Here is an 11,365-nt window from a genome sequence, read left to right on the forward strand (position 1 = left end):
ATGAAGAGTCTAAAATTTGACAATGTAAAAGATGGGTAGAATAATTTTAGAAAATAGTTTGTCAAATTGCTTATAGTGCCTTAGGGAAGAAAGTTAGTAACGCAGCTAGGAATATTGACTAAAATAGTTTATGTTTAATAGAGAAGAGGAGGGGCTCGTGCAAAAATTATTTTTGTGATAGATCTAATGAAAATAAGAGGAATGTAAAAAAAATTGGGAGAGCTTTAAAATATGAACCAATGAGGTGTGAAGTGGAGATCATGGATGAAATTGCCAAAGATCTGGAATATTAAAGCCAGATGGCATAAAGTATTGTGCTGGGAAGTTAATAAATTGAGAGGGAGTAGTCAATATGGACTTGTTCCAGTTAAAGATAGGAGCGTGGTCATAATTACTCATAAGGAAAAAGTTAAAGAGAGATGGGCAGAACATCTTAAGAATGCAATAAATCTTGATGGTGTTGCAGGAAAAACACAAAATTTTGTACACAAAAAATGTTGTAACACTTTGGGTGCAAAGGAAGATTTGTTTTGTGAGGAAGAATTAGCGACGGTACTGAATGGATAAAAAAGTAATAAGATCCCAGGTTTTTATAGTTTAGTAAATGAGTTTCTTAAATATGGTTGTTATGAGGCTAGAAATAAGCTACTGAAGATTATAAATGTGATTTCTTAAAAAGGGAAAATACCTAGCGATTTTAGGAAAACTCTAGTTAAACCCCTCTATAAGAACGTTTATAAGAGTGGGTGTGGTGATTATAGGGGCATTGGCCTGGTTTCTGTAGGTAGAAAATTACTTTGTATGATATACTTTGTAATTTTTTTTATTTAGAGATGCTGTAGATAAAGTGTTAAGAGAAAGAACACTGTGGTTTTAGGAAGGGTAACAGATGTGTCGACCAAATTCACATTCTTAGATTTATATCTGAGAAGGGCCTGAGTCATCAAACACCTTTAGTCCTCTGTTTTGTAGATTATGAGCAAGCGTTAAATTCAGATGACAGAAGAGCTTTAGTATAGGTTTTATCCTTGCATGGTATTCTTGCTTTATTGATTCTTGATTCTTTTAATGATTCTTTTTTGATTCTTGATTTATTGATTCTTTTATTTATTCTTGGTTTATTCTTGCTTTCTAGGGCTATTAATAAAAGAAAGTTTGAGATGGCTAGGGCACTTTCTGCGGATGACATATTGTCAAAGATTATCCATGTCGGTCAACCGTCTACATTATAACGAAAAGGAGGTAGTCTCGGGTTAGAGTGGAAGGATGTCGCAAGAAAAGATTTAAGGGAAATGGGAACTTCAATGGAGAGTGTAAACAGGGAGGCTTTGAATAGATTCGTATGAAGGATGAGCGTGTGTAGCTATGTTGGCCTCAGGTGGCTTGGTGCTACAGTGAGTTGTTAGTAGTAATACTAGTAGATAGGCTTTCCAATTATATCTGCTATTCCCTGGGCCATGTGAACCCTCATGCAGGACAACATTGGATGTAATTTTGGCTGTATTGATTTTTAATTCTGTGAATAAGCCGGGCATTGGTTTTGTCTCTGATTAGCTTGAAACGTACAGGGTATGTAGAAAAGGCTAGGTATACCTCAATGAAAAAAAAAAATTTTGTAAAAAAAACTGATTGGTTTGGTTTATGACGCTGGAAGCTGGTCGAATAAATTTTGTTTTCTCCAGTCGATTTAAGCTTTAAAGGTACGTCTACTGGACCAAGGCAGTTACCTTGGCCTAGTGAATGAAGACAAACCATTAAAAATAGCTCGTTGTGCTAATCCATTACTCAGAAATGTCCAAAACCAATAATTTTTCTTCGATTGACTTGAAATTTATCGCTGACGTAGACAGGAATGTGGAGACCCCACTAAGGACACAAATGATGAACAAACGTTTTTATCTATTCATAACTCCTTAAAAAGGCTAATATTTTTGCTTTTTACAATTAGCCGCAAAGAAGAAGAAAAAGCTAAAGGAGATTTTTTTGTGTTTTTTTTTTTGTGTAGAGATATCTCTATTTTTCTCGTCTTTCATGTTATTAAATAAAGAAAAAAAAGTTTTTTTAACTGAAAGTAAGGAGCGACATTAAAACTTAAAACGAACAGAAATTACTTCGTATATGAAAGGGGCTGCTTCCTCATCAACGCCCCGCTCTTTACGCTAAAGTTTGACTCTTTCTCTCAATTCTTCTTTTTAAAATAGTAAAATCTTTAGCGTAAAGGGCGGTTGATGAGTTGATGAGGATGAGGAAGCAGCCCCTTTCATATAGGAAGTAATTTCTGTTCGTTTTAAGTTTTAATGTCGCTCCTTACTTTCAGTTAAAAAAACTTGTTTTTTTTTTATTTAATTTCTGAACGTTTTTGAATCAATGCATGTTTTGATTTTGGCTCTCCACAGAGGAATAATTAAAACGAAATTTGCATATTTTTTTTCGGCTAAATGGGTTTCTCATAACTTTGATCGAATGATTTTGAGGAAAAAAGAGCGAGGGAGGAAGCCTAGTTGCCCTCCGATTTTTTGGTTAATTAAAAAGGCAACTAGAACTTCTAATTTTTTACGAATCTTTTTATTAGTAAAAGATTTACGTAACTTATAAATTTGCTTACGTTAAGAACTTTTGTATTCTCATGTTTTTATTACATATATGAGGGGGTTCGCCCCCTCGTCAGTACCTCGCTCTTTATACTAAAGCTTAAATTTTGTCCCAATTCATTAAGAATGACCCCTGAATCACAAAAGCCGTAGAATAAATAGTTCAAATTACTAAAAATACTTTAGCGTTAAGAGCGAGATATTAGGAGGAGGTCAGCCCCTCATATGGATAATAATTTCTGTTTGTTTTAAAGTTTTAATACTGCTCCTTACTTCCGGCTGAAAAAAACTTTTCATATTTATTTTTTCATTTTTTTTTTAAATAATGCTAGTAAATCCTGCACTCCCTTCATGGAAGTTTTCTTCTCCCATTACGAATTCTCGATGTAAAGCTCCTCCAGCATATCCCCCTCTTCTTAACCCCTCCCCCAACCAAAAAAATCCTCCTGAAAACGCCTGTACACTTCCCAATAACCATTACTATATGTAAGCACTGGTCAAAGTTTGTAACTTGTTGCCCCTCCTACGGGGACTGTGGGGGAGTAAGTCGTCCCCAAAGACATAGTTATAAGATGTTTCGACTACGCTGAATAAAATGGCTATATCAGAATTTGGTCCGTTGAGTTTGGAAAATAATTGGCGTGGGAGGGGGCCTAGATGCCCTCCGATTTTTTGGTCACTTAAAAAGGGCACTAGAACTTTTCATTTCCGTTAGAATGAGCCCTCTCGCAACATTCTAGGACAACTGGGTCGATACGATCACCCCTGGGGAAAAACAAAAAAAACAAATAAACACGCATCCGTGATCTGCCTTATGGCAAAAAATACAAAATTCCACATTCTTGTAGATAGGAGCTTAAAACTTCTACAGTAGGGTTTTCTGATACGCTGAATCTGATAATGTGATTTTCGTTAAGATTCTATGACTTTTAGGGGGTGTTTCCCCCTATTTTTTCAAAAAAACGCAAATTTTCTCAGGCTCGTAACTTTTGATGGGTAAGACTAAACTTGATGAAATTTATATATTTAAAATCAGCATTAAAATGCGATTCTTTTGATGTAGCTATTGGTATCAAAATTCCATTTTTTAGAGTTTTGGTTACTATTGAGCCGGGTCGCTCCTTACTACAGTTCGTTACCACGAACTGTTTGATATTGAATTTGCCTGTTTAATATTTTGTGTTTATTCTAATGGTTTTGCTTTTTCTTTCTTTTTTTTTGCCGGTGGTAAAGGCTACTGGGTTTGGAGCCGAACTATCTGGACTGTCAATAGCATTTATATGAAAAAGTTTTTCTTTTCCTTTCAAATTTCACTGTCTTAATTAAAGGTTTTACTTTTTATTATATTTTCACTCCATGTTAACTAAAATTAGATTTTTTTTTCTCGCAATCGACCTGAAACTTACAGGGCATTTAAAGAGGACAAAGGGAGCCCCATGAAGAATAAAAATTGATACAAAAAAATAGAAACAAAATTTGGTCTTATTGATTTGTGTTTTTTTTGTATTTTTTTGTCACAACAACCTAGAAGGCATTTTATAAAAGCTCAGACGTGCATTTATTTAAACTACATTTAAATAATTTAAATAAATTACTTAAATTTATTTAAAGTAACAGTTTAACACAAAATGGAGCACAAGAGATTCTGTTAATAAAGTAGATTAAGATATATGTATTTTCAAGGATGTCTCCTCCCCATCCATCTTGAATTTTACAGTAAAGATATCGAAACACTATTGTACGAAAGTGCGAACGAGCAAATATTTTTGCCGGATATTAAAATCTTGCCTAAAATTTGAATTGAAATGCAACATTTGGATTCTTAAGCAGAAAAGCTGAAGAAACTACAAATATTTCTGCAAGTAATTAAAAACAAAACTATGTCAATTAAAACTAAAAGAAATAAAAAAAATATAAATAAAACAAAACTCCATAAAAATTAAAGAAAATTATATAGCAATATTAAATCCGAAAATGAGTGAAAAAAGGGTCATATGAAATATAACAAGGTCGTCTTTTTTAGTTTACTGACCGATTCTTATTTAGAACGATGTGTTTTTATTTGTCATAACTCTAACAACAACTATGGAAAAATAATCTCACTCTAATGAGTTAGGTTTAGCCTCAGTTTTTGAACAGTGTATTTTTTTTTTTATTTGTGAGAAGATCTAACAAAAAAAGACGAAAATCACAGTATTAATCAAGAAGACATAAAATAAAAAATAAGTCCTAGAAAAATTATATCCGTATATTTCAATTTAATTTTAGCACTCTCAAAGGAGATTTATTTTGCAAAAACCTTTCTCTTTGATTCTGTTTCTTTCAAAATATAGAAAATGGATGCTTAAATAATAATTAATTAAATAATAATTAATTTAATAATTAATTTAAAATTAAATTTAAGACAAATTAAAATTAAAACAGTTGTAATTTTTGAAGCTGCCCGCTTAATTTTTTTTTTAAAGGAAATAATATAAGGAAAGGAAAGGAAAATTTTTAAAGAAAAGGAAATAATAATGTTTTTTTAAAGGAAATTTTTTAAGGAAATAATAATTTTTTTAATAAAGGTCCTTTTTTTAAAGGACCAATTAATTTTTTCTCGATTTTGAAGAAGTAAATCTAAAGCAAGTAATGGTGATGATAGAGGTATATTGCATATCTGGCCAAAGAAACTAGATGGATTTATTGATGATATGCAAAAAAAGAATCCCCGGAAGTTTGGACGTGTCTTGTTTTCTTTGAAGGGCTAATGACGATCTAGACTTTAAGGGTTTGGCGGGGCAATAGCCCCACTCTTCTTTAAGTTAGCTCTTACTTGTAAGCCGTTATTAGCATTATTGCTCTATGGTGTTCTAGGAATTGTAGCCTTTGGTGCTAGATGCTACTGGAAGTGCAAATGAGGCTCTAGATTTTCGAGGGTACAATGGGAGGGACCGCTCCTAATTGTGGTTGTGCCTGTTCGTTTTAATTCTGACTAAGTCATAATTTTAAATTTTGTTTATTTTAGGTTTATTTATTCATTTGTTTCTTTTCGTTGTAAATTTGACTTATTGTAAGACTTCATTTGTACTTGTTTTAGCTTTCAATATGGGCTTGCAAATTTGTTATGGATTTATTTTTTTTTAATTTATTAGAGTGAAGGGTATTTAATCCCGTATTAAAGACGAATTTCTAGTTTATCACAGAAAAATCATACTTGTAAGATTCTGTTTCGAATCAAGACCCCCCCCCCCCAAAAAAAAAAACAAACAAAAAAAACAACAGCTATCAGTCAAAATACATTGCTGCATTTAGACAGGGAAATGTAAAGGAAATCCTGCATAGTCCCTACGTCAAAGGGGGGCAGTAGGTAAACTTACAGCAATCCGTTTTTTTGACCCCCTTAAAAGATTTTTTTTAACATGAAAAAATACTTGCCATGCCCCTGCCTTCGAGACATGGCTGTGTGTACCCAGGAATAATCAACCATAGCACTATGCATATTTATGAAATATAATTGTGTTGTTTACTGAAGAAAGGTTTTGCTAGGAGGGTGAAATTATCCCTCATAGGACTAATTTTTTTCAAAATTCATTTACGGAACAGAATATCTTGTTTCAAAATTGGAGAACCAGATGTTTTTTTTTTGGATTCTTTGGTCTCCCCCATGATAAGTTTTGACTGCTTGCCTTCCCCCTAAATCTTTTACTAGCTGCATTCAATTTAAGAGCCATCTTTCAAAGTATTATTTTATAAACATTTATATTTTTTAGCTCAGCCTTTTGATATTTCCGACGCGTGATTATTAGTGAAGGGAAACATCTTCTGGAAGTCTGCCTGTATAATTTGTCCAGCAGTATCTTTCCGACTCCAGAATTACATTTTCAAGTTTAATCCTGGCAAGGTCAGTGTGTATCTATCTAATGTATGGGAACAAATGAGAAAAGGATTTCACGTTATTTTTGTTTTGGCTTACTGACGGGGGTGAATAGAGGAGATCAGACACTTGAGACAGGTATAAAAGAAAATCTTTTCCGTGTGTATGTACATAGAAAGCTTATAAATTGCTATATATATTATATATATATATATATATATATATATATATATATATATATATATATATATATATATATATATATATATATATATATATATATATATATATATATATATATATATATATATATATATATATATATATATATATATATATATATATATATATATATATATATATATATATATATATATATATATATATATATATATATATATATATATATATATATACTAGCTGTTGGGGTGGCGCTTCGCGCCACCCCAACACCTAGTTGGTGGGGGCGCTTCGCGCCCCCCCCAAGCCCCCCCGCGCGCGTAAGTCGTTACGCGCCATATTAGTTACGCCCCATTGTAGTTGTGTCCCTATGTCCCACCTGTGAATATATTATATATATATATATATATATATATATATATATATATATATATAGATATATATATATATATATATATATATATATATATATATATATATATATATATATATATATATATATATATATATATATATTATATTATATATTATATATATATATATATATATATATATATATATATTATATATATATATATATATATATATATGTTTTTAACTACGTAAAACTTGCGAATATACAACATTCTTTGCTGTCCCATTGTCTGTGCATATAAATAGATTTTCAGGTTTACCGACTCTTGAACATGCAACATATAATGGTCCATGGGAAAACAATCCGTATTCAGATCTATACCTCATGATTCTAATGATTGCCCTTGAGCTTTGTTGATGGTGATTGCTAATCGACCATTCCCTGAGTCGCCATCGTCATTTATATATCCCCCTGTGCACCCCGGCGTCCCCTTTGTAGTTATGTCCCTGTGTCCCGGTCGTCATTTATATTCCCTGTGTCCCGGTCGTCATTTGTGTCCCGGTGTTCCAGTCTGTGATTTCTCTTCGAGTGTCCCGGGCGTCATTTATATTCCTTGTGTCCCGGTGTCCCGGTCGTCATTTATATCCCCCTGTGCCCCCCCGGCGTCCCCATTGTAGTTGTGTCCCTCTGTCCCGGTCGTCATTTATATTCCCTGTGTCCCGGTCGTCATTTGTATCCCGGTGTCCCGGTCTGTATATACATTCGTTTTTTAGTTTTGTTTTTCTCCTTTATTTTTTCCTTTTTTCTTTTTTTCTTTTTTAGTTTATTTAGATTTTTAGATTTTTTAGTTTTTTTATTAGTTTTTAGTTTTTTTGTAGTTTTTACCATTTTTTTAGTTTTTTTAGTTTTTTTTTTTTACTTATGTCCTGGTCGTCATTTATACTCCCTGTGTCCCGGTCGTCATTTGTGTCTCGGTGCTTTGTTGATTGCTAATTTATATTATATTTATATTTATATTTTTTATATTTATTAATATTTTTTTAGTTTTCTTTTTCTCTTATTTTTCAGTTTTTTTCCTTTTTTTTAGTTTTTTCTTTTTTAGTTTTTAGTTTTTTTTTTGTTTTTTACCTTTTTTTAGTTTTTTTAGTTTTTTAGCTTTTTTAGTTTTTTTATTAGTTTTTAGTTTGTTTTTTTTTAGTTTTTGCCTTTTTTTAGTTTTTTCAGTTTTTTTTAGTTTTTAGTTTTTTACCTTTTTTTAGTTTTTTTTAGTTTTTTAGCTTTTTTAGTTTTTTTTCTTTTTAGTTTTTTTTGTAGTTTTTACCTTTTTTAGTTTTTTTTCTTCTTTTGTATTAGTGTGAAATAATTCAGACGTCATATGCGGACAAACACGACGTCACTCGACAGACAGACAGTTTTTTTAGTTTTTTTAGTTTTTTTTTTTACTTATGTCCTGGTCGTCATTTATACTCCCTGTGTCCCGGTCGTCATTTGTGTCTCGGTGCTTTGTTGATTGCTAATTTATATTATATTTATATTTATATTTTTTATATTATTAATATTTTTTTAGTTTTCTTTTTCTCTTATTTTTCAGTTTTTTCCTTTTTTTTAGTTTTTTCTTTTTTAGTTTTTAGTTTTTTTTGTTTTTTACCTTTTTTAGTTTTTTTAGTTTTTTAGCTTTTTTTAGTTTTTTTTATTAGTTTTTAGTTTTTTTTTTTTAGTTTTTGCCTTTTTTAGTTTTTTCAGTTTTTTTTTAGTTTTTAGTTTTTTACCTTTTTTTCAGTTTTTTTAGTTTTTTAGCTTTTTTAGTTTTTTTTTTCTTTTTAGTTTTTTTGTAGTTTTTACCTTTTTTAGTTTTTTTTCTTCTTTTGTATTAGTGTGAAATAATTCAGACGTCATATGCGGACAAACACGACGTCACTCGACAGACAGACAGACAGACATAACCCACAAACAACTTATTTTTATATATATTTATTCATATTTTTTTAGTTTTCTTTTTCTCTTTTATTTTTCAGTTTTTTCCTTTTTTTTAGTTTTTTTCTTTTAAGTTTTTAGTTTTTTTTAGTTTTTTACCTTTTTTTAGTTTTTTTTAGTTTTTTTAGTTTTTTAGCTTTTTTAGTTTTTTATTAGTTTTTATTTTTTTTGTAGTTTTTGCCTTTTTTATTTTTTTCAGTTTTTTTTAGTTATTAGATTTTTACCTTTTTTAAGTTTTTTTTAGTTTTTTAGCTTTTTTAGTTTTTTTTTCTTTTGAGTTTTTTTTGTAGTTTTTACCTTTTTAGTTTTTTTCTTCTTTTGTATTAGTGTGAAATAATTCAGACGTCATATGCGGAACAAACATGACGTCACCTGATCCATCCACAGATCCACACACAGACAACTTATTTTTATATATATATATATAGATATATATATATATATATATATATATATAATATGCAATTTGGAAAATCTGTCCTAGCCAATACGAGCCACCGGTCACTAATACCCTCTAATAATACCCTCTACACTAATCCCTCCCAATAGTCGAACTCGGTTATAAAATAAACTTCTACCCCCTAAAGTACTAACTAATTGTTGCGCCAACTTATTTGTGCCTTTCTTCACATTGATTTCCAATGCTGAGCCGTAGTGTGTTATTTTTGTTTAAATGTAAGAATTTGTAAAAAACTGAATTTAGCTATGCTACGATAGTTTTTGAATATACCGCTCTCTCTCTCTCTCTCTCTCTCTCTCTCTCTCTCTCTCTCTCTCTCTCTCTCTCTCTCTCTCTCTCTCTCTCTCTCTCTCTCTCTCTCTCTCTCTCTCTCTCCTCTCTCTCTCACTCTCTCTCTCTCTCTTGTTACCGCAAGTTTTAACCTAAAGTATGAAAACAAGAAAGGAAATGATAAATGAAAAGAGAAAAATCAATTTAATTTTAACCTGCTGTTCAAATGGTGCAAATCAATTTGTTGTTGTACAATTTTAGCTATTGCTATTTTATATTTTAAGTTGTGTTTATAAAAAAACAAGTTTACTGGGGCTATATTGTTGTCTTAGGCTCTCCCCCAGAGTAAAATTCTGTTTGTGCCACCATTGGATTTTCCTTATCAAGGTAAAAAAGAAGAACAACTTTTATCTAATGAACGCCGAGTATTTGGAAGGGTTCTTTGCCTGTCTTATCAATTGGGCAATTAATATGTCTTAGATTGTTTTTTAGTGTTGGAATATAAACAGGATAATCGCTATTCGTTTTCTTATGTAATTTTTCTTTTAGTATCAGTTTCAGTCCGGTTCTGGTATAGAATTAGTTCATGTGTGTTTTTGTTTCCGTTGCTTGTTTTGTTTGTGGTAAGACTGATCTTGACTGCAGTTGGTAAGGTGTATGTGCAGAAATATATTTTGGGAGCTTTTTTTGCGTCATTTCACATTGGGAAAGAACTGTTGACAAAAAATTAAGTACAAAAACTAAAGGAGTATAGTAAAATAAGCCAGCTTTCGTACATAGCCTAGGGATACATCTGGTCTTATTGGGGGGGGGGAGGGCACAATTGCAATAGTAGGGAACCTTATGCTGGAAAAAAGCGTTGAATGTGGAATCGAATGGCTCTATCCTTTTTTTTAATGGCACTTGGTATTAACGAAGTGACATATAGCGATCGCAAATTCTGTCGGTCTGTCTGTCGGTCCCGGTTTTGCTACTTTAGGCACTTCCAGGTAAGCTAGGACGATGAAATTCGGCGGGCGTATCAGGGACCGGGCCAGATTAAATTGGAAATAGTCTTTTTTGCGATTTGACTGTCTGGGGGGAGTGGGGGGTCGGTTAATTCGGAAAAATAGAAAAAATCGAAAAAGTATTTTTCACTTACGAACGGTTAATCAGATCGTAATGAAATTTGATGTTTGAAAGGATATCTCAGAGCTCTTATTTTAAATACCGACTGGATCCGGTGACATTGGGGGGAATTGAGGGGGAACCTAAAATCTCGGAAAACGCTTAGAGTTGAGGGATCAGGATGAAACTTGGTGGTAAAAATAATCGTAAGTCCTAGATACGTGATTAAAACAACCGGAACAGATTCGCTCTCTTTGGGGGAGCTGGGGGAGAGAGTCAATTCTGAAAAAATTATATGCAACATCTTTCACGAAGTAAAAATTACTTTAATATGAAGATAAAATAAAAATACAACAACTTCATGAAGAAAAATTAATATACAATAAGTTTCACGAAGAAAAAAAATTGGCATACATTGGCCTTGTTTGAAAATTCTGAGATAGTCAAATGATTTGAAAAACTATACGCATATTGAGCCTCTGTTTCAGACGCAACACTGCCGTACGGTGGGACTTTTGTTTCTAAAATTGCAGATAGTCCTACTAAATAAACGATTAACATAGACATTTATT

The 11,365-nt window shown here is 31.7% G+C and overlaps 1 protein-coding gene across 6 annotated transcripts in view; it reads left to right on the forward strand.

The window, feature by feature from the left end:
* LOC136025364 (E3 ubiquitin-protein ligase SH3RF1-like) overlaps positions 1-11,365 on the forward strand; it is a 126,598-nt gene that overhangs the window by 23,553 nt on the left and 91,680 nt on the right. For 3 of the 6 annotated variants that reach the window (XM_065701313.1, XM_065701318.1, XM_065701316.1), the window contains exon 2: positions 6,344-6,585. The gene's annotated coding sequence lies outside the window, so the exon portion shown is untranslated. Of the gene's footprint in view, positions 1-6,343; positions 6,586-10,274; positions 10,310-11,365 lie in introns of those variants that run through there. The other 3 variants (XM_065701319.1, XM_065701315.1, XM_065701317.1) reach the window with 2 other exon arrangements.

Source organism: Artemia franciscana, chromosome 3, assembly GCF_032884065.1.
Source record: "Artemia franciscana chromosome 3, ASM3288406v1, whole genome shotgun sequence".
NCBI classification, from domain to species: domain Eukaryota; kingdom Metazoa; phylum Arthropoda; class Branchiopoda; order Anostraca; family Artemiidae; genus Artemia; species Artemia franciscana.